Genomic DNA, 24,545 nt, shown 5'->3' with positions numbered 1-24,545 from the left:
GGGGCAGAGAGAACAGGAAGTTAGATTCAGAAGACTAAAGATAGGAGGACGGGACATGAAACAGATTCCCTAGGAACGAACTTACGAAGCGCCGATCTGGAGAGTAGCGACGCATTTGCTGAACTTCCTGGTCGGATTATATGGAGTCACATGATCGTCGCGGCGTGAAGGTAAACAACGTGCAACCTCTGCAGCGTGAGCTTCACAAACAGATTCAGAGGCGTCCGCCATCTTGGGTGAGTAAGAATGCATTGTGTTGTACACACGATGCTGTCGCCAGAGTGACCATCGGTGCAAAGGTGTAACAGTATGCCCCCTCCTACGAGGCGCATAACCCGGCTTCCCAGGGTGCCGCCTGAAAAACCGTCGAACCAACGAGGGAGCATGTACCCCCGATGCCAATTCCCAAGTCCGTTCGGCAGGAGAATAGCCCTTCCAGTCCACGAGAAATTGCAACCGGCCTCTGTGATATCTGGAATCGCAAATCTCTGCCACTTCATACTCCGGTCCCGTATCTGTCATTATCGGAGGAGGACGAACTGCAGGGGTGCGTTGAAATCTATCCTTCACGGATAATTTAATCTGGGAGACGTGAAAGACCGGATGAAGACGGGCCCAAGAAGGAGGCAACGCCAGTCGGACTGCCACCGGACCGACAAATGCTTTTATTTTAAATGGTCCAAAATATTTGGGCGACAGCTTGGACGGCACCAAATGTCTCGGGAGGAACCGGGCTGATAACCAGACCGCATCCCCGACTCGAAGGGATGGCAGATCTTGTCGACGGCGATTAGCTGCCCTCTTGGCTCGATCTTGGGCAGCTAGCAGAGCTATTCGAGCGAGCTGTTGACCCTTCTGAATACCATCGACTAGACTGTCTATTCCAGGACATCTGGAGGAGGACTTTGAGATGGACGGTTCAAAGGATGGATGATAACCATAAGAACAGTAAAAAGGACTGGTCTTTAGTGCCGAATGACTGGCATTATTGTAAGCATATTCAGCCAAGGGTAGGAGATCTCCCCAATCATCTTGTGCCGCAGAAACAAAACAACGCAAATATGTTTCTAATGTTTGATTTAGGCGCTCAGTCTGCCCGTTTGTTTGTGGATGATATCCTGAGCTAAGGGCTCTATTGATTCCCAATGTTTGACAGATACCCTTCCAAAATTGCGAGATATATTGGGGACCCCGATCAGACACAATAGTGTTAGGAAGACCGTGTCTAGAGAAAATTTCTGATATAAAGATCTTTGACATCAGAGCAGCCCCGGGGAGTTTTTGCAGAGGAATGAAATGGGCCATCTTCGTGAAATAGTCAATAGTCACCATAATGGTGGTGTAACCAGAGGACAACGGAAGATCGACAATAAAGTCAGTGGAAATGACTTGCCAGGGCTTGTCCGGAATCGGCATACAGGTGAGTAAACCAAAAGGTGGATACCTGGGAGTCTTAGACTGTAGACAAACCGTGCATGCTGATACATAATCTTGGATATCCTTGGTTATCCCTGGCCACCAAAAATGACGAGTAATCAGCTCAAGGGTGTTTTGATATCCTCGATGCCCGGCTGCCTTGGAGTCATGACACATGAACAGGACTTCTTTCTGAAGTGTTGGGGTCGGAATGAATACTTGATCATTAAAAAAGTAGTATCCTTTCTCATGAGTCAGCGAATGAGTCTCTTGTAAGTTCCTGCAGATCGGATCTAGACGTGCCGTTTCCTGTCTGACAATATGTAGAAAATCAGTCACTGTTGCCAGAAATTTAGCCTTAGGAAAGAAAGGCTCTGAATGGAACTTTTTGATTGGAGGATCCTTTCTTGAAAGTGCATCTGCTCGGAGATTTTGATCTCCTGGAAGGAAAGTAAATTCTATCCGAAACGGTAGAAAAAAATGAGCCCAGCGAGCTTGTCGACTGTTTGTGGTATGGGCTTGTTGTAATACTTTGAGGTTGTGATGGTCGGTTCGAACCTCGACCGGGTAGGCCGAGCCCAGCAACAGATGTCTCCACTCCTCAAATGCTCGCTTGATTGCCAGCAATTCTTTCTCGAGGACTGAATAATTTATTTCCGAGGAGGAGAAGGTTTTGGAGAGATAAGCAACTGGTCCTTCTTCTCCTGACTCGTCCTTTTGCAAAAGAATTGCCCCTAGAGCATGGTGAGACGCATCAGTCTCGACAATGAATGGTCGAGACTGGTCTGGGGTGAGCAAAATGGAAGCAGACGTGAAAAGATTCTTCAGTTCAGAAAAAGCTTTCTGCGCAGGGTCATCCCAAACGAAAGTCTTCCCCTTCTTCAGAAGACTGGTAATGGGAAGCACGGTCTTGGAGAATCCTGGGATGAATTTTCTATAAAAATTAGCGAATCCCAAAAATCGTTGGATCTCTTTGACGTTTGAAGGGGAAGGCCAATCTAAAATAGCCGAGATCTTCCGAGGGTCCATCGAAATCCCCTGGGCAGACAGCACGAACCCAAGATACGTCACCTGGTTCCTGTGGAACTCACATTTTGCCAGTTTGCAATACAGCTGGTTGGCCTTAAGTCGGTCTAATACCAAATTGACATGTCCGATGTGTTCCTCTATATTCTGTGAAAAGACTAGAATATCATCCAAATAGACGATTACATAGTGAAGGAGTACATCGGCGAATAGATGGTCCATAAAGCGCTGAAAAACAGCGGGAGCATTAGCCAACCCAAACGGCATCACCCTATATTCGTAGTGACCGAATGGGGTCCGAAAGGCAGTCTTCCACTCGTCGCCAGGGGCGATGCGAATCAAGTGATATGCCCCTCGTAAATCCAACTTGGTATAGAGAGAAGCCCCTTGAACGGCTTCCAGAATGTCTGGGATAAGCGGCATTGGATACTTATCCGGGATGGTAACCTTATTGAGCCCTCGATAGTCTATGCATGGCCGTAGTTCCTCTGTATCTCTCTTGGGAATAAAGAATAAAGAAGCACCGGCTGGCGATTTGGACTCAGTTATAAGACCATTTTGAAGATTAGTCTGAAGGTAGTCTTTGAGAGCCTTTTTTTCCGGCTGGGATAAGATGTACATTCGGCCGAAAGGTATCGGTCGATCAGGGAACAAATCTAAATGACAGTCATCCCGACGGTGAGGAGGTAATGTAGGGAATTCTGGCTGAGAAAATATGGACTGGAATTGTTGATGACACCTCGGGATCTGACTGACCATCCCAATCGAGGAGCCTTCGGTTGGTACTACCATCATGGAAGGTGCTTGAATGCCAACAGATGATTGAGCAAGACAATGGGAAACACAATATTCGGAACCTAAGAACAAAGTTCCTGCCTTCCAGTTTATAAAAGGATTATGGGTTCGCAGCCACGGTAAGCCCAAAATAATGGGAAAATGAGCAGTTTTTATCAGGTCAAAAACTAACGTCTCCTTGTGGGCTGAAATCAGGCATGTAAGAGGAGTAGTCTGTTCTCGAATAGGTCCAGAACTAAGGGGACAACCATCCACCCCCTGAATGGGAGTTATACACGTCTTGGCGGATCTAATGATTCCATGCTTCGCAGCCCATTGGTCATCTATAAAGTTGCCAGCTGCTCCACAATCGATCAATGCCGGAACCCCACGTAGCTCTAAGTCTGGTAATTTCAAGATCAGGGGAAGTACTAACATAGTGTGTTCCGTAATCTCCTCTTTAAGAGAAGTACCAAGTCTCTTTGGGGAACTCCTTTCAGGACCTCCTGCCGTGGTTCCCCTTACGACAGGGTCTTGGCGTTTCCCCGCATCGGATTCCTTATCCGACGAGGAGGAACGACGGGACAATCCCTCAGCATGTGAGATGAAGCCCCACAGTACATACATAGGCCCTGACTCATCCGTCTTTCTCTTTCGCCCTCTGACAAAGGGCCTCTGGCCACTCCTATTTGCATGGGTTCGTCGGGATTCTGAGATCGAGAAACCGGGGAAGGAGAACTGGAGAAGAGTTTAGTGGGTTTCCCTCTTTTCTTCTCATGGAAGCGTTCATGGAGACGGTAATCAATCTGCATCGTGAGCGCAATCATCTCGGCTAAATTGGCGGGTCGAGGAACCTTTGAGACCTCATCTTTCAGTTCCTCGGAAAGACCTCTGCGAAATAGCGTGAGGAGACCGTCATCCGGCCACCCTGTTTCAGCTGATAGCTGTTTAAATTGAGTCACGTAACTCATAAGATCCTTATTTCCCTGCTTTAAATCTAGTAGTTTCTCCTGAGTAGAGACTGAAATTTCCTGCCTACTAAACATAGACCGCAAACTGTTAGTAAAGGCTGTGTATGAGTCTAGAATGGCATTTCCTGAGGTGACTAGGGGAGTCGCCCAGGCCAATGCAGGGCCTGTCAAATGGGATATCAGATAACCTACTTTGTCCTTATCAGATGGGAAAAAACGTGCTTTAAAGGTAAACTGAACCAGGCAACTGTCCAGGAACTCCTTGAGTTTGTGCGGGTCTCCGTCATACTTATCGGTATGTAAGGCATAAGGAGGAGTTTCTGAAAACGCTCGAGCGACCTGTTGTCTTAACTGAGCATTGTCTTGTTTCAGAGATTGCATCTCCAGAGACATAGACTGCATGGCAGCCATTAATTGTTGCATTTGTTGCTCCATCGGAGTCCACCGTCTGCACAAGAGCCTATAATAGAATATTTTCTTTTTGTGGGCGTCGCTAACTATTACAATGCGTCCAATATGAGACAGAACAATTATGCAGTTCACTAACCTGGGCAGCGGGCGGACTCCGTATCAGCAACAAGGCAGATAGTGAAGGCTTCCCGGGAAACCCTGCTCCCTCCCAGCCGTTAGTTTCAGCTGCGGAGGAACCACAGTCCCCAGGGAAAACCCTCCGGGGAAGAAAAACCCTGTGTTGTTGTGACGGGATACTGTAGACCTTCGGGATGAATCAGCCAGCTTTCCTTCAAAGGATCCGGTGCGGACGAAGCTGGTCCTGGACGAAAGAAAGGAGAGGTGAGTTTTCTCCACTTTCGATAGTCTGCTGTTGATTCGAAAAGCTATGATTAACTTACTCCGGGTATGGAGTTGAGAGATTTGAGAAGTATGTGTAAAGTCTTCGAGAAGGGGGTGAGTCCTATGAGGAAAGAGAGAGAGTTTCCGGAAACCAGAAGCGGATGTTAGTATTTGAGCTAAGATTGGGGAAGAGGATTGAAGGGAACTATAAACCCTCAAGAACTCACTCTTTAGGCTGGAATCGGACCTTATAGGAGAGGTGGTGAGCGGACGGATGACGGAAAATGGCCTAATGGAGGAAGGGGCAGAGAGAACAGGAAGTTAGATTCAGAAGACTAAAGATAGGAGGACGGGACATGAAACAGATTCCCTAGGAACGAACTTACGAAGCGCCGATCTGGAGAGTAGCGACGCATTTGCTGAACTTCCTGGTCGGATTATATGGAGTCACATGATCGTCGCGGCGTGAAGGTAAACAACGTGCAACCTCTGCAGCGTGAGCTTCACAAACAGATTCAGAGGCGTCCGCCATCTTGGGTGAGTAAGAATGCATTGTGTTGTACACACGATGCTGTCGCCAGAGTGACCATCGGTGCAAAGGTGTAACAGAATCCCCCTTACCCTGAGATCTGTCCCGGGGATGACCATCCACACCCCCATATACACTCCTATTGGCTGAGTGGGCAGAGATCTTAGTACCCACAGATCCTTGGTGCTGCGAGATATGAACCCATGACTTGACTGCCCTGATGGAGAATCCCCCTTACCCTGAGATCTGTCCCGGGGATGACCATCCACACCCCCATATACACTCCTATTAGCTGAGTGGGCTGAGATCTTAGTACATACAGATCCTTGGTGCTGCGAGATATGACCCCATGACTTGACTGCCCTAATGGGGAATACCCCTTACCCTGAGATCTGTCCCGGGATGACCATCCACACCCCCATGTACACTCCTATTAGCTGAGTGGACTGAGATCTTGGTACATACAGATCCTTGGTGCTGCGAGATATGAACCCATGACTTGACTGCCCTGATGGAGAATCCCCCTTACCCTGAGATCTGTCCCGGGGATGACCATCCACACCCCCATATACACTCCTATTAGCTGAGTGGGCTGAGATCTTGGTACATACAGATCCTTGGTGCTGCGAGATATGAACCCATGACTTGACTGCCCTGATGGAGAATCCCCCTTACCCTGAGATCTGTCCCGGGGATGACCATCCACACCCCCATGTACACTCCTATTAGCTGAGTGGGCAGAGATCTTATTACATACAGATCCTTGGTGCTGCGAGATATGAACCCATGACTTGACTGCCCTGATGGAGAATCCCCCTTACCCTGAGATCTGTCCCGGGGATGACCATCCACACCCCCATGTACACTCCTATTGGCTGAGTGGGCAGAGCTCTTAGTACATACAGATCCTTGGTGCTGCGAGATATGAACCCATGACTTGACTGCCCTGATGGAGAATCCTGCTTACCCTGAGATCTGTCCCGGGGATGACCATCCACACCCCTATATACACTCCTATTTGCTGAGTGGGCAGAGCTCTTAGTACACACAGATCCTTGGTGCTGCGAGATATGAACCCATGACTTGACTTCCCTGATGGGGAATCCCCCTTAACCTGAGATCTATCCTGGGGATGACCACTAGAAGGCATGTCCCGCTGTGGCATATGATATGATATGAAATGATATGATATGGCTTTTATAACGCGCCTATACACAAGTGTTTCAAGTCGCGACGAGGCAAGGGACGGGAAACAGTGGGAAACAGACAATGATCCTACTAGGCCAGGTGTCATTCAGATCGTGCAAGTGCATGGGTAGGGAGAAAGGGAAAAGTGCCTGGGGGAAGGGAGAGGGGAAAAGTGCAGTACATGGGATAGAAGAATAATAGATAAATAAAAGCGGCCTGATGGAGGCAAATGCAAAGTAAGAGCAGGCATAAGTGCTGGTAGGGGGACTGTAGGGATACAGAAAACAGTCCCCAGGTGCGGGGTTGCCAGGGAGGCAGGGCAGATTGTGCAAACGGCGGGGCCTGGCCCGAGATCAGAAAGGTTGGCCAGGTAACCAGTGCAGTTTCAGCCAGGAATTTCAGCAGGGGAGAGAGGGAGAGAAAGCAGAAGCAAAGAGGAAGCTTTTGAGGTGTTTCCGGAACGGGAGATGGTTCTCCTCAAGTTTCAGGGAGGCAGGAACGTTGTTCCAGAGGGAGGCCCCTGCCGAAGAGAGAGATCGACCACCAACTCATTGCTTGAAGAAACGTCTGACCCTGAGGGAGTTTGAGGCGGATGAGCGAAGAGCCTGAGGAGGAAGGTATTTGGGAAGAGAGAGTTGAAGTTATTGCAGCCCCAGGCCCCAGAAGGCCTTGTGGACAATGCAGAGGAGCCAGTGCAGAGATTTCAGTCCTGGAGAAATACTATCCCTGGGTTTGAGACTAAGAAAGGGAAAAGTCTCGCAGTCCTGATTTGGGTAAGTTGCAGATGGCGGAGAGCAGAGGCAGGCAGATTTAGATAGAGGCTGTTACAATAGTCCAGCCTAGAGAGAACCAGGGCTCTGGAGATGGTGAGCTTCTGGGGGAAGGAGAGGAAAGGTAGAATACCTCTGAGGAGATGCAGCTGGCAGTGTGACTTCTTAGAGATGTCCGAGATGTGAGGAAAGAAGGAGAGTGTGAGTCGAAGATGACACCAAGGTTTTTAGCCTTGCAGGTGGGAGCATGTGGAGGGCCAAGAGAGGCCTGTCGGATATTTTGTGTCAGTTTGGGGTCTGGCAGTATTTTCTTACTGCCAAAAGAAGAATGGTAGTTTAGAAATACTTATCCTCACGTTTTTGATTAGGTTTGTCCTCACATCATCCTATAGACCATACCTTATTATATTATATTGGCTAATCCAGTAATATGTACTGGTGGCGGTATTTGGTGGTGGTAAATTGCTTAGTGGTGAGCATGATTTTCCTTCCCTATATTATAGCCCCATCATGCACAAAACTTTCCTTACTATTGCAATACTCTTAGTGAACTATAGAGGGCCTTGGACCTACATTCTGAGACACCACACTTTTACATAGAGTGCCTGTGGCCTGTATCACTGATTTATTTACACCAGTGAACTATGCATCCATGGGCCTTATTACTGGTTCATAGACCCCCAGTAATCTATATATTGTATCAGATTTCCCCCAGACAACATGCACTGGGGAACACACGCATACATCTATTTATCACTGCTAAGTCTTATTTTAGGACAGCTTATTCTTTCTGTTATTTTATCTATATGGGAAAAATGACAAATATACTACCTAAAAAAAATCTTCCCCGTGTCACAAATGCTATTCCAAATGCACCAAAAAAAAGAAAATACGCTCTACACGTTCTGATTTTATATTGTTTGTATTATAAACAATTGCATTTCAAAATAAACATCTTACCATGTACATCACATTGTTATCTGTAATAAAAACAAGAAAAGAAACAATACAGAGACAGAGCAAAATTCACTTTGCAACATTATCATATGACAAGTTAAAATACAGGGGATTTATTTTGGCTACTCTACCTAAATGACATTTTTAGATTGCTATTGCTCATTCGCACGAAAGCACACAGCGACCTCCTCACTTCAACTTTGGCTGCTTACCAAATATTTGTAGTTCTCTCCCCAAGACGACCTCCTTTCATAAGAGCAGGACCAGTCAGCAGGGGTTGCCTCTGTAATCTCGGTGTCAGAAGGACAAGCCCAGTCAGCTTGGTTGGCCGCTGTTATCTCAGATGTTTAAAGTGTGCAGAGAAAACATAGAGTTCTCAAGCCAGCGCTGAGACTAGGCACGTCTGCCTGAGAGTCCAGTCATTATCTGAACTGCCAGTCCCTCTGTCCTTGTTCCCCAGCAAAGTACTGCACTGTCCCATTCTGCCTCCGTAGCACAACTGCAGATACACTGCTCCAATCAAATTGAAGTCAGCATCACCTTTCCTTTAACACAATAGACCAGTTACACAATGAGCAACTGTAACTAATATTATTTCCTGTAATGCAGGTTCTCTGCTTACTGCGAACACAGAACAATGATGGAGAAAAATTCAGTGCACATTTGAAAAACGAATTTCAGAATATGTATTTTCACCCCATTTGCACATAGAGATTACATTATAATGTTAATAAGTTAGCCCTAGTAATTAGTAATTGTTAATTAAGCCAGTTAGTTAGATGATAATGTAGTCTCCTATGTATGAGGTATTTCAAAGAAGAGAGAAAAAAAAAATCTGGTGCACTTTAAACCTGCAGCTTCACATTGCTTTTTGCTGCATTATAAATTCTGTCTCCGGCCACAAACTCACATGTTATGCTAGCAACATAGACTGGTTATATGTGTATGCCACATTATTGCTGGCAACAAAATGCTATCACATTCAGTGAGGCGCTACACACTCCAAGGCACTATAAAGCGCTATATACTACTACAGGCCGGAGAACCAGGGCTCTGGAGACAGTGAGCTTGTGGGGGAAGGAGAGGAGCGACTAGTGATGCAGCCAGTGAAAGGTCACATGGAAAAGCATGGCTGTGGTTTCCTCAGAGCAGGTTATTTAATATGGACCTCAAGCTACTGGCTGACCTAATAGAGGGTTCACCCCTATGTTCCGGATGTATGGGGATGACTTTGCACAGAGCGCCTCTTACCTATTTTTAGTGAGACTAACACTGAGCCACACCTCCATACACCATGCATCAGTATTCAGGCTTCCTGCTGTGCGACTGACACTGAGCCAAAACTTCATACACCAAGCATCAGCATTCAGTATACCTGCAGTGTGACTGACACTGAGCCACTCCTGCATACACCATGCATTAACATTCAGCCTACCTGCAGTGTGACTGACACTGAGCCACTCCTACATACACCATGCATCAGTTTTCAGTACACCTGATAAGTGACAGACACAGACCCAAATCTCCAGTTATTTATTTTTATGTATTTATTGGTCACTAGTTAGGTGCATATACAATTAGCAAAACTGTTTCAAAGCGCCCACAGGCCAACAGGATGGGGACAGGGGAAGGTAGACACTGAATTACAGCAATGATAAATAATGAAATTAAAAGTACAAACAAATAATGAGAATAAGGGAAGGGGAGATGAACCTACTACGCCCTGTGAGTGTTCAGAATGTGCAAGTGCGGAGGGGTGAGTTGCTCATGGAGAAGTGCTCAGGGTAAGTGCTGAGACAAGACGAGCGTAAGTGCAACCACCCATGGGTAGGGTAAGACCAAGTAAGTGCAGCAGAAAGACAGCGGCTGGGATGAGAGATGTGGGGGGTCAAGGCCCCGAGGAGACATACAGGCCCTGTACATCAGTCACGTTGCTGTAGGATTAGCAGGGAAGAGGGAGGAGAAGGAAGAAGCAAAAAGAAAGGTCTTGAGGCTTTTTCAGAACTTAAGGAGGTCCTGCTCAAGACACAGACGGAGAGGGAGGCTGTTCCACGGGAGGAAGCCAGCCAAGGAAAGTAATCGCCCACCAGCTCTGTTTAGCAAAGCACTTCACACGCAGGGAGTTGGTGCCAGAGGAATGCAGGAGTCTAGAAGGGGAGTATTTGGTCAGGAAGCGTTGAAGATAGAGTGGACCCCGGCCCCAGATAGCCTAGTGGATAATACAGAGGGATTTGAATTTCTTTTTTGTTCTTTTTTATTTTATTTTTTGCTGTGCACTTAGTTTATTACAAACTTTAGACACATTGGGCCTCATCATGAGTTGGCCGGTAGCCCCGGTGCTATTACTGCCGGGGCTATTAGCGCTACCGCCAAACCCCCTGGCGCTATTAGCGCCGGATCACGGGTTTGGCAGAACGGTTGGTTCCCATTCCCCATTGGGCCCATTCTGGAATTCCTCATTTCCCATTGGGTCCAATGGGGAATTTTTGCACTATTAGCACCGGCGGATTTCCCGCCGGCGGTAATAGGGCCGAAAATCAGCAAATTTGAGGCAGATTTATCCCCAGCTTAGAGCTGGGGGAAAATACGCCAAGCCCATGATCTGGCGGACCCTTAAATGCGGCGGTAATAGCACTACCGCTGCTTTTAAGGGTTACCGCCAGACTCGTGATGAGGCCCATTGTAAAATAAAAGGAAGCATAATAAGAAAAGGCAAAATTAAATACAATATGCACTCACAAACAGTATAAAAAAGTATCTTTTATGCTCGGAGGGAAGTTGTTTATGAAACAAAATATTAGACTTAAGTCTGCAGTGAACAAGAAATACAAAATCGGTCCCATGGCACAGCCTTTCTTACGGCTGTTATTAGTTTGCATGTACTTAGAGCAAACTGTTATTGAGGTGTTGGTATACAGCTGCTGTATGTAAAATAACAAGTCACTATCTACGCCTCTAGCTAAGAGTTTATTCCAAAGCAAAGCTCTTGGTACACGATTGAAAGCCTTGCTGAAGTCTATGCACCAGCAATATGGCTGCGTTCTATTAGACTTCTTAGCTTCAGCTGCTAAGAATAGCAACATTCCTCTGTTTGTGATGGTGTTATAGCTTTTCCCGAATCCTGCTTGGAAAGGGCTGAGTATATCTTTGTGGTCGAGCCATCTAATGAGCTTACGTAAGAGAACAGTGGCAAATATTTTTTGGCTCGTGTCCATCATGGCGAGTAGTCTATAATTCGGAGGATTAAGTTTATCCTCCGTCTTAAAAACCAGAGCCAGATTCGATTTCTGCCAACTAGGAGGAATGACTCCAGTTTCTTCAATGTGCCCATATGGTGGGGTGGGCCATAAGTACGACATTTGGTATGCCGTCAGGTCCAGGGGCACGAGAGCCTTTTCCATTTTTCATACTGTGTGCCATGACCTGTGTTTTATTTCAGGATCATGATACAGTTTAGCAATCTATACTGCCCATGTGTTTTCAGAGATAGTGTTAAGTTCACTCGGGCTAGTGCCCTTCTTGTGTTCATTAATGAGAGCCCAGAATCTGTTGCTGTCATGCAATTTAAGCCATTTGAACGACAAGAGCCAGTTTGCGTTGGTTATCGAAGATTTGTGATGTTTCTGCCAATTCCTGTATTTTGTAGCCACATTTTTTAAGCAACTCAATGAATCCTCACAACTCTACTATTGTGACATTGGGACTCATTATGAGGCTGGCGCTGACGGAATGAAGGGGGCCTCATTCCGTCAGGGCCGATTACGAGCTTCCCTTTGCGGGACACGGATCGGACGCCTGGTAAAACCAGGCATCCTTTCCGGTTCCCGCGAGGTGAAGAGGGAGGTAACAACGGGAGACTCGTAATGTGCCCGTTGTTACCTCCATCCCCATTGAGCCCTATGGGGGCTCAAATGGGAATGGGGAATGGTTCCTGCAAGGAGGACTTACCGGGTCCTCCTATATCGGAATGACCCAGTAAGTCCCCATTGCAGGAACCCGGTAATGGAGCCCGGAACGGAGGCAAACTCGTAATGAGGGCCAATGTATGGATAAACAATTATATTACCAATATCACTGGTGATCTTTCCTCCGACGTTCACCTTTTTGTGCAGGATTGACATAGATTTGGACCATGTTGTTCAGGTCCCAGTTTGCGTTGGTCAGTGCTAATGCCATCCCATTCCTATCATGACATAAGGCCTCATTAAAGACCTTCCTTCTTTCAGCTGTCCAACTAATACAATTGCTCCTTATGTTCGGACCCACATGGGCAGCCATGTGATTTTGTACATGCGTGGAAGCTGTGTGATGGTGGCATGTAGGCACAGCATGATCACTCACATGGTTGCATATGGTCCTCACCTCACTAAACATAGCTTTGCATTCTGTGTCCACTGTAATGTAATCAATGCGAAACTTAATTTGACCGTTCGACCAAGTCTAAGTCCTCCCGGCACCAGGACTGTTATGGAAAACCAGGCTACTCAACTCCGATACCGATCCAAAAAGGTGATCCATCACTCGAGCTATTTAGCTCACAGAGGGACCATGAAGACCCCTTGCATGTAAGTCTCCAGCTATAACCACTGGAACACTGTTAGTTAGGATAAACCATCTCAATGTAATGTCTTCCATAAATGTAGTAATAGCTTTAGTATGAGATCCTCTTGGGGGAGGGGGGGTCACCACATTCCCAATCAGCATTAGTCTAACAGTACCCTCGTGTAGAGTCAATACTGCAGGTAGCACACGATGCTTCTTCCCTGGGGAAGGATTGCAAGGAGTGTAGCAATATTGTACCTACTGCGAGTGCCCCCCTACCATCTGATAATCGTCTATATAAAATGGGGGAGTGCAGCAGGTTTCCTGCAAAATAAAAACGTCACTAGAAACTATGAGTGCCACCCCCTCAGGGTGTAAAAGGAAAGAGCTGTGGCCCCTTGTGTTCCCAGAGAGCCATTGTCCGTGTTTCGCGCGTACACTGCGTCAGATGCTTTGTTGGTAATCCCCATTGGTAACTGACATTCTTTCTCGCTGTCATTTTCCATCTCTGAGTCGTTTCTGATTTGAAAAGCTCGTAGTGTATCTCTCTGTGCAGGGTAGCAGTCCTTATCAGAGTATGAGTTCATTCCAGTTAGCAAGTGAGGAACACGCAGAACCACCTTCTACGGCAAAGAATGAGGGAGAGGCCAAATGGTGTGAAAGTCTCAGCGTGCAACTTAAGTAGTGGACCACGAGCAATGAGGAACATCCAATGAGTGCCCAATTCAAGGAATACCGACCCTGGGTAGCTGGATGCATTTGATATCTGAGGAGCTAATGAGGCAGAGTTGAGGAATTTCCTGTAGTTGAGTCCTGTTTAGGAAGGGGCTACCAGCAGTTGGATTGTTTGCCTCATTTATAGCCCAAGTCCCCAAATCTTGACAGTGCCTTTCTTCATGAGTGGCTATACGCTGTTGGCTAATATTTTCACTTCTTGTAGGAAGCCCAGTGCGGGTCAATACTGCCTCGTTGCGCTTCACGACATCGCCTGCGTACAGCTCGTGACTATTGCATAGTTCTCTGTTTTTACTTTCTTTAGTTCCTATGTTCATTGGCCCGCTGAGCTCTACGCGACGCTCCGTCCCGTCGGCTAGAGCGCTTGGGACTCTTCTCTTCCCAGACTGGGCAATCACTTCTTTCTCCATCAGTATTGCATTTTTAGAGCCTGTATGATTTTGCTAAATATTTGCTTTGGGAGCGGATGCAAATTTTACACGTTTGGTAGATTTAACCTTTGGGGTGGTCGAAATGGTCTCAGCTGCGATGACAGACTTAGGCGACACAAAAATGTCCTCCTAAACCCAATTGGGCATTGATGTCCTAGCATGTCCGGAGTGAATGAATGGACGAGGTGGCGAGTTAGGAGAGACTACAAGGTCTCTAATCATAGTAGGCTGTCTCTTTGGGGCTTTACGTGGCTTATCTTGTGGCAAGTTTTTTCATGGGCTGCATTAACTCTCTTACCGCGTCAAATCTGGCTATAGTCTGGACATGTAACATAGTAACATGTCATGCAGACTGGTTGTAAGTACTCACTTTAATTACTCCTGCTGTTTAATTGATTTTGATTTGCTCTTGGACAGGAATCCAGTTCAAGTTTCTGATGTGGACATTATATTCAAGTCTATTGATTTTCACTAGCACACCTCTGCAAAGTCCAATGCTTCTAGGAGCTTTCACCAGGTGTAAAGAATCCTTACACCAGGAGCAAGTACGGCCTTGTAATAGGAGTGCTTTAACACAGAAAAGCAGATGAGATTTTATTTGAGAAGGTATGTCTCATGCTCCCAAGGATTCCCAGCCTTTACTCCAGAGATTGATGAAGGGACAAGGGAAAAAGTCCTTATGGCTCGATAAGGGCCTGCTATGCACCATTGGGCGTCTACTTTCTTCATCTGCTTCTGTGCCTCTTATATCCCTGTGTTAATGGCACACCTTGAGTTTCTGGTTATGCTCTCGGCAGCCGATTACTGCTTCTTCATTTAAATACCAACACAATATCTGTCCTCACATTGGACTACCTGCTACCTACCTTCGTCCACCAGGGTCCCCCTTAATCCAGAGGTGATCCATGAAGGGCTCAGTGGAAATAAGGCCCAAGTTTCCCGGTGTAGTGGCAGCGAAGCTGAAGTATGAAAGCACTGGAGGAAAGCCCTAAGGAGCACGAGCCTTGGGTCCTCAGGTGTAGAAGTGCAGTGGTGTAGTGGCAGTGGGGCTGAGGGCACAGTGCTCAATACCATATGTGCATTGTGCAATATGACCAGTGTAATGCCCACTGTATGATGCACACGTCATTATTCCATGTGATCTTTCGGGCACATGGTATTACCTATTGTGTCCACACTTTGCCTAGTCTTGCCGCTGGCCGCGCAATGACCACTGGGTTGCCCATGGGGGAGGTGGGTAGCAATCAAGGTTACCTACCTCTACGTGCAGTGCTCCAGTCTGAGGTGGGACGGGAGAGGGCTGGGGTTTGGAATTAAGCCTGCCCTACTAGGAAGGGAACCATAACAGAGACACTACCTAATGATGGAAGATTGGTTTTCCTGTGGGGGAAATGTTTCTTGCGTGGGGAGTCCATGCCCCCATCCTACAGACATTGCCCTCCGCTCTTCTGTTGCATTCGTAGAGAGAGGGGGGGCTGAGGTATCGAAGCAGGCATATGTGTACAGGTGGAATCCGAGCCTGTAGGTAGGGGTAGACTCCAAGTCCAAGGCGCTCTCTACATTGAGTCATGTGTGGTGTTAGCATGATGGCCAAAGCACTTAATGGTCATGGTCTCATTCCCAGGGACTTGTTGCAGGAGCTGCAACTGTGCCACGTGGCACCTCGTGGAGGTAAACCTCCCCATCAGGTGGTCGAGGGTCCTGCATACATGTCTCCAGGCATGTGGGACTCGACACATGCACATGTTAGAAGTGTTCTTATTCTTGTACCTGGAGGGCATCAGGAAGCAGCGGTGCCAATTACCCCATGCTGCTTGCAGGTGACACTCCATGCTCACTATATGGTCACTCCATGCTCACTCCATGCTCCACTACATGCTCACTCCATGGCCACTCCATGGTCACTCCATTCTCATTCTATGCTCACTCCATGGCCACTCCATGGCTACTCCATGGTCACTCCATGGCCACTCCATGCTCACTCCTGGCTCACTCCATACTCAATCCATGGTCACTCCATGCTCCACTGCATGCTCACTCCATGCTCACTCCATGATCACACCATGCTCACACCATGCTCACTCCATGCTCAATCCATGGTCACTCCATGCTCCACTGCATGCTCACTCCATGGCCACTCCATTCTCACTCCATGCTCACTCCATGCTCACTCCATGACCACTGCATGCTCACTACATGGCCACTCCATGCTCACTCCATGGCCACTCCATTCTCACTCCATGACCACTCCATGCTCACTCCATGCTCACTTCATGGTCACTCCATGCACACTCCATGCTCACTCCATGCTCACTCCATGCTCAATCCATGGTCACTCCATGCTCACTACATGCTCACTCCGTGGCCACTACCTGCTCACTCCATGGCCACTCCATGCTCACTTCATGCCCACTCCATGCTCACTCCATGCCCACTCCAATGCCACTCCATGCTCTCTCCATGCCCACTCCATGCCCACTCCATGGTCACTCCATGGTCACTCTATGCTCACTCCATGCTCACTCTATGCCCACTCCATGCTCACTCCATGCTCACTCCATGCCCACTCCATGGTCATTCCATGGCCACGCTATGCTCACTCCGTGCTCACTCCAAAGCCACTGATGCTCACTCCATGGCCACTCCATGGTCACTCCCTGCTCACTCCATGCTCACTCCATGCCTACTCCATGGTCACTCCGTGGCCACTCTATGCTCACTCCATGCTCACTGAAAAGCCACTCATGCTCACTCCATGGCCACTCCATGGTCGCTCCCTGCTCACTCCATGGTCACTCCATGCACACTCCATGGTCACTCCATGGCCACTCCATGGCCACTCCATGCTCACTTCATGGCCACTCCATGCTCACTCAATGACCACTCCATGCTCACTCTATGCTCACTTCATGGTCACTCCATGCACATTCCATGCTCACTCCATGCTCACTCCATGCTCAATCCATGGTCACTCCATGCTCACTACATGCTCACTCCGTGGCCACTACCTGCTTAATCCATGGCCACTCCATGCTCACTTCATGCCCACTCCATGCTCGCTCCATGCCCACTCCAATGCCACTTCATGCTCTCTCCATGCCCACTCCATGCCCACTCCATGGTCACTCCATGGTCACTCTATGCTCACTCCATGCTCACTCCATGATCACTCTATGCCCACTCCATGCTCACTCCATGCTCACTCCATGCCCACTCTATGGTCATTCCATGGCCACGCTATGCTCACTCCGTGCTCACTCCAAAGCCACTCATGCTCACTCCATGGCCACTCCATGGTCACTCCCTGCTCACTCCATGCCTACTCCATGGTCATTCCATGGCCACTCTATGCTCACTCCATGCTCACTGAAAAGCCACTCATGCTCACTCCATGGCCACTCCATGGTCACTCCCTGCTCACTCCATGGTCACTCCATGCACACTCCATGGTCACTCCATGGCCACTCCATGGCCACTCCATGCTCACTTCATGGCCACTCCATGCTCACTCCATGCTCACTACATGGCCACTCCATGCTCACTCCATGGCCACTCCATTCTCACTCCATGACCACTCCATGCTCACTCCATGCTCACTTCATGGTCACTCCATGCACACTCCATGCTCACTCCATGCTCACTCCATGCTCAATCCATGGTCACTCCATGCTCACTACATGCTCACTCCGTGGCCACTACGTGCTTACTCCATGGCCACTCCATGCTCACTTCATGCCCACTCCATGCTCACTCCATGCCCACTCCAATGCCACTCCATGCTCTCTCCATGCCGACTCCATGCCCACTCCATGGTCACACCATGGTCACTCTATGCTCACTCCATGCCCACTCCATGGTCATTCCATGGCCACGCTATCCTCACTCCGTGCTCACTCCAAAGCCACTCATGCTCACTCCATGGCCACTCCATGGTCACTCCCTGCTCACTCCATGCTCACTCCATGCCTACTCCATGGTCACTCCATGGCCACTCTATGCTCACTCCATGCTCACTGCAAAGCCACTCATGCTCACTCCATGGCCACTCCATGCTCACTCCCTGCTCACTCCATGGTCACTCCATGCACACTCCATGGTCACTCCATGGCCACTCCATGGCCACTCCATGCTCACTTCATGGCCATCCCATGCTCACTCCATAGTCACTCCATGGCCACTCCATGCTCACTCCATGCTCACTTCATGGCCACTCCATGCTCACTCCATGGTAGCATTTCTCTGTTGCTTTAGTTTAATGATGTGTTAATGATTTAAATAGCAGAATTCATATAACATGAGATTATACATCTATCGACTTATTAAAAGGTACATTTTCACTCGACCAAATATCAATGGGAAGAAAGAAAGGGGAGAATGGAAAGAATAGCTTCGAGATACAGAGCTGAGCTCATTAAGAAAGAAACAGTACATTGTGTCTACATTTTCTAAAGCAAGAACGTGAATAATACATTTTCAGGCACAGCCTAAATGCCTGGCTTCCCGAAGCTGGGAATTCTAGGAGATTCCCACTAAAGGAAAGTGTCAGGACTCCAGAAACAGCTGTGCCTGAAAGCAGCTGCACGTTGCCCTCTGAGTGATGCAGCAGAATAGAAGGGATGACGTCAGCTTTTACAGAGAACCCTTCAGAGGGGGAGATGTCCCTGTGAACCCTTGTGCCCCCTCATGGCGCCCAGCACGCAGCTCCTTAAGCCCAGCATACACCTGCGTTCTTCATGAGTGACTAATGATGGGGGCTGCAGTAAAGTATCTGCTGTAAGGGTGAATATGCAGAGGGGACTATGATTGTCAATGCATAAAAAGTCATGTGATAGGAATGATAACCCTGTTGTGTGTGTTACATGGGCTGCCTGTAGTGAAATCCACGCATGACTGGGAGAGACATGTATGAGCGCACTCAGGAACTTACCACTTTGCTTTTTTCTTCTCTTGTAGCTGTTGCTGATGTTAAAATTCGTAAGTGCCCAATTTAATTAATCAGACTTTATTTTAACTTAGATGTGCTGTGGTCTTGGGGTGGGTAACTCTCAAAGGTTGAATATACTAATGAGGAGGGTAGCTTGACTTATTTGGAAATGCTATAGCAAACCTCTACAAGATTCGTTGCCTCCAGGTGCGGCAAGCATTTAATAAAGAATTTACAGCAGGCAGGAGACGAGCCCCAGAATAGGTGTGTTTTAGGAAAAGTTGCACCAAACTAAGACAAGAAGCTTCAGAGAATGTACAAAGGCAAATGGTTTGACATGCATAGCACCAAAGTAGTGTTGCGCCCCTGAACTATACCCAGGGAGCTGGATCTTACACTCTCCCAGAGTTCACTGATACTCAGGGAGCTGGATCTTGCACTCCACTAGAGATCACCTATACCCAAGGAGATGGATGTTGCACTCCCCTGGAGTTCACCTATTCCCAGGGAACTGGATCCTGTACTCCACGGGAGTTCACCTACACCCGGTGAGCTGGATCCTGTACTGCCCTAGATTTCACCTATTCCCAGGGAGCTGGATTTTTCACTGCACTAGAGTTCACCTGTACCCAGGGAGCTGATCTTGCACTCCACTAGAGTTCACCTATACACATGAGCTGGATCTTGCACTCCACTAGAGTTCACCTATACCCAGGGAGCTGAATCTTGCACTCCATTAGAGTTCACCTATACCCAGGGAGCTGGATCTTGCACTCCACTAGAGTTCACCTATACCCAGGGAGCTGATCTTGCACTCCACTAGAGTTCACCTATACACAGGGAGCTGGATCTTGCACTCCACTAGAGTTCACCTATACCCAGGGAGCTGAATATTGCACTCCACTAGAGATAACCTCAACCCAGGGAGCTGGATCTTGCACTCCACTAGAGATCACCTATACCCAAGGAGATGGATGCTGCACTCCCCTAGAGTTCACCTATTCCCAGGGAGCTGGGTCCTGTACCCCACTAGAGTTCACCTATACCCAGGGAGCTGGATGTTGCACCCCACTACAGATCACCTACTCCCAAGGAGGTGGATCATGTACTCCCCTAGAGTTCACCTATTCCCAGGGAACTGGATCCTGTACTCCACTAGAGTTCACCTACAGCCAGGCAGCTGGATATTGCACTCCACTAGAGATCGCGTACGTATACCCAAGGAGCTGGATGTTGCACTCCACTAGAGTTCACCAACACAAGGGTAGCTGGATCCTGTACCCCATTAGAGTTCACCTATTCCCAGGGAGCTGTATTTTTCACTGCACTAGAGTTCACCTGTAACCAGGGATGTGGATCTTGCACTCCACTAGAGTTCACCTATACCCAGGGAGCTGAATCATGCGCTCCACTAGAGTTCACCTATACCCAGGGAGCTGGATGTTGCACCCCACTACAGATCACCTACACCCAAGGAGGTGGATCATGTACTCCCCTAGAGTTCACCTATTCCCAGGGAACTGGATCCTGTACTCCACTGGAGTTCACCTACACCCAGGGAGCTGGATTTTGCACTCCACTAGAGATCACGTACGTATACCCAAGGAGCTGGATGTTGCACTCCACTAGAGTTCACCGACACAAGGGTAGCTGGATCCCGTACTCCACTAGAGTTCACCTACACCCAGGGAGCTGGATGTTGCACTCCACTAGAGTTCACCTATGCCCAGCTAGCTGGATCTTCTACTCCACTAGAGTTCACCTATACCCAGGGAGCCGGATCTTCTACTCCACTAGAGTTCACCTATGCCCAGCTAGCTGGATCTTCTACTCCACTAGAGTTCACCTATACCCAGGGAGCTGGATCTTCTACTCCACTAGAGTTCACCTATGCCCAGCTAGCTGGATCTTCTACTCCACTAGAGTTCACCTATGCCCAGCTAGCTGGATCTTCTACTCCACTAGAGTTTACCTATACCCAGGGAGCTGGATCATGCACTCCACTATAGTTCACCTACACCCGGGGAGCTGGATCTTCTACTCCACTAGAGTTCACCTATACCCAGGGAGCTGGATCCTGTACTCCACTATAGTTCACCTACACCCGGGGAGCTGGATCTTCTACTCCACTAGGGTTCACCTATACCCAGGGAGCTGGATCCTGTACTCCACTAGAGTTCACCTATACCCAGGGAGCTGGATCCTGTACTCCACTAGAGTTCAGCTATACCCAGGGAGCTGGATCCTGCACTCCACTAGCGTTCACTAATCCCAGTGAGCTGGATCTTGCACTCCACTAGAGTTCACCTATTCCCAGGAATGTGGATCTTGTACTCCACTAGAGTTCACTTATACCCAGGGATGTGGATCTTGCACTCCACTAGAGTTCACCTATACCCAGGGAGCTGGATCTTCTACTCCACTAGGGTTCACCTATACCCAGGGAGCTGGATCCTGTACTCCACTAGAGTTCACCTATACCCAGGGAGCTGGATCCTGTACTCCACTAGAGTTCAGCTATACCCAGGGAGCTGGATCCTGCACTCCACTAGAGTTCACCTATTCCCAGGGAGCTGGATCTTGCACTCCACTAGAGTTCACCTATTCCCAGGAATGTGGATCTTGTACTCCACTAGAGTTCACTTATACCCAGGGATGTGGATCTTGGACTCCACTAGAGTTCACCTATACCCAGGGAGCTGTATCTTGCACTCCACTAGAGTTCACCGATTCCAAGGGATGTTGATTCTGCTCTTCACCAGAGTTCACCTATACCGAGAGATCTGGATCTTGCACTCCAATAGAGTTCACCTATGCCCAAGGATTTGGATCTTACACTCCAGTAGAGTTCACCTACACCCGGGGAGATGGATCATGCACTCCATTAGAGTTCACCTATACTGAGGGAGCTGGATCTTGCACTCCACTAGAGTTCACCTATGGATCTTGCACTCCACTAGAGTTCTACCCAATGGAACACCTTAATATGGAAGGCTGAAAGCAATATTTCTGTTCCCTCTAATACCCAGCAAGCTCTCTGAACACGCTCTCATAGAGCAGACATTTACATATTCTAGAGAACGATGTTGAAAGTACAAACCAATGATTGCCTCAGCAGAACAGTAGATGCTTGATATTTTCTTGTCCAGCAATAAAGTGGCCTTGTGTATTCAGCAATGTACTAAGGGGTCACCTTGGCTCGTAGTAGGGAAGAGCCACATGGATAGAATCAGCAGAGTAGAGAATGGATTTTACTAAATCATCCACCTTTGAGGAAAGTTACACAGTGCTAGGGTGCAGATGACAACATCCACGTTTGGTGCAAGTCATACAGTGCCGGGGTGCTGATGACAACATCCACCTTTGTGCACATGGCAACATCCACCTTTGGGGCAAGTTATGCGGTGCTGGAGTGCAGATGACAAAATCCAACTTTGGAGAAATATACATATTGCTGGGGTACAGATGATAACATCCAACTTTGTTGCAAGGTATGCACTGCTGGGGTGAAGATGACAGCATCCACCTTTGGGGCAAGTTATGCACTGCTGGGGAGCAGAAGACAGCATGCACCATTGGGGCACTTTTCACAGTGATGGGCTGCAGATGACAACACACACCTTTGGGGCAGGTTACACAGTGCTGGGGTGCATATGACTACCTCCACCTTTGGGTCAAGTTACACAGTGCGGGCTGCAGATGACAACATCCACCATTGGGGCAGGTTACACAGTACCAGGGTGCAGAAGCCAACATTCAACTTTGGGGCAGGTTACAAGGTGCTGTGGTGCAGAATACAACATGAACCGTTGGGGCAGGTTACAGAGTGCTGGGGTGCAGATAACATCCACCTTTGGGGCAGGTTACACAGTACTGGGGTGCAGATAACATCCACCTTTGAGGAAAGTTACACAGTGCTGTGGTGCAGATGACAACATCCACCTTTGGAGCAGGTTATGCGCTTCTGGGGTACAGATGACAACATCCACCCATGGGGCAAGTTATGCACTGCTGGGGTGAAGATCACAACGTCCACCTTTGGGGTAGATTACACAGTGCTGGAGTGCAGATGAAAACATCCACCTTTTGGGACAGGTTACACAGTGCCGAGGTGCAGAAGACAACATGCACCTTTGGGGCAGGTTACACAGTGCTGGGGTGAAGATAACATCCACCTTTGGGGCAAGTTACACAGTGCTGAGGAGCAGGTAACAACATCCACCTTTTGGGCAGGTTTACAGAGTGCTGAGGTGCAGATAACAACATCCACCTTTGGGGCAGGTTACACAGTGCTGTGGTGTACATGACAACATCCAACTTTGGGGCAGGTTACACAGTGCTGGGGTGCAAATGACAATGTCCACCTTTGGGGGCAGGCTGCAAGGTGCTGGGGTGCAGAAGACAACATGCACCTTTGGGGCAGGTTACACAGTGCTGGGGTGCAGATAACATCCAACTTTGTGGCAGGTTACAGATTGCTTGGGTGCAGATGACAACATCCACCTTTGGGTCAGGTTACAAAGTGCCAGGCTGCAGATGACAACAGCCACCATTGGGGCAGGTTACACAGTGCTGGGGTGCAGATGACAACATTCACCTTTGGGTCAGGTTACAAGGTTCTGGCATGCAGAATACAACATGCACCATTGGAGCAGGTTGCAGAGTGCTGGGGTGCAGATATCATCCACCTTTACGGCAGGTTACACAGTACTTGGGTGCAGATAACATCCCCCTTTGAGGAAAGTTACATGGTGCTGTGGTGAAGATGACAATATCCCCCTTTGTACAGATGACAAAATCCACCTTTGTGGGGCAAGTTATGCGCTTCTGGGGTGCAGATGACAACATCCACCTTTTGGGCCAGGTTAGACAGTGCTGTGGTGTAGATGACAACATCCAACTTTGGGGCAGGTTACACAGTGCTGGGGTGCAAATGACAATGTCCACCTTTGGGGTAGGTTCACAGTGCCAGGGTGCAGATGACAACATCCACCTTTGGGGGCAGGCTACAAGGTGCTGGGGTGCAGAAGACAACATGCACCTTTGGGGCAGGTTACACAGTGCTGGGGTGCAGATAACATCCAATTTTGGGGCAGGTTACAGATTGCTTGGGTGCAGATGACAACAGCCACCATTGGGGCAGGTTACACAGTGCTGGGGTGCAGATGACAACATTCACCTTTGGGTCAGGTTACAAGGTTCTGGCGTGCAGAATACAACATGCACCGTTGGAGCAGGTTGCAGAGTGCTGGGGTGCAGATATCATCCACCTTTCGGGAAGGTTACACAGTACTGGGGTGCAAATAACATCCCCCTTTGAGGAAAGTTACACGATGCTGTGGTGAAGATGACAACATCCCCCTTTGTGCAGATGACAAAATCCACCTTTAGGGGGCAAGTTATGCGCTTCTAGGGTGCAGATGACAACATCCACCTTTTGGGCCAGGTTACACAGTGCTGAGGTGCAGAAGACAACATCCACCTTTGGGG

At 48.4% G+C, this 24,545-nt stretch overlaps 1 long non-coding RNA gene across 1 annotated transcript in view; it reads left to right on the top strand.

Annotated features, from left to right (window-relative positions):
• LOC138565955 (uncharacterized) overlaps positions 1-24,545 on the top strand; it is a 197,392-nt gene that overhangs the window by 79,790 nt on the left and 93,057 nt on the right. Inside the window, exon 3 of the long non-coding RNA XR_011301736.1 lies at positions 19,085-19,105. This is a non-coding gene — a long non-coding RNA (uncharacterized lncRNA). The remainder of the gene's footprint in view (positions 1-19,084; positions 19,106-24,545) is intronic.

The sequence above is a fragment of the Ambystoma mexicanum genome, chromosome 1p (assembly GCF_040938575.1).
Source record: "Ambystoma mexicanum isolate Mex_15411 chromosome 1p, UKY_AmexF1_1, whole genome shotgun sequence".
Classification (NCBI taxonomy): domain Eukaryota; kingdom Metazoa; phylum Chordata; class Amphibia; order Caudata; family Ambystomatidae; genus Ambystoma; species Ambystoma mexicanum.
This window is presented reverse-complemented; position numbering and strand designations above follow the sequence as displayed.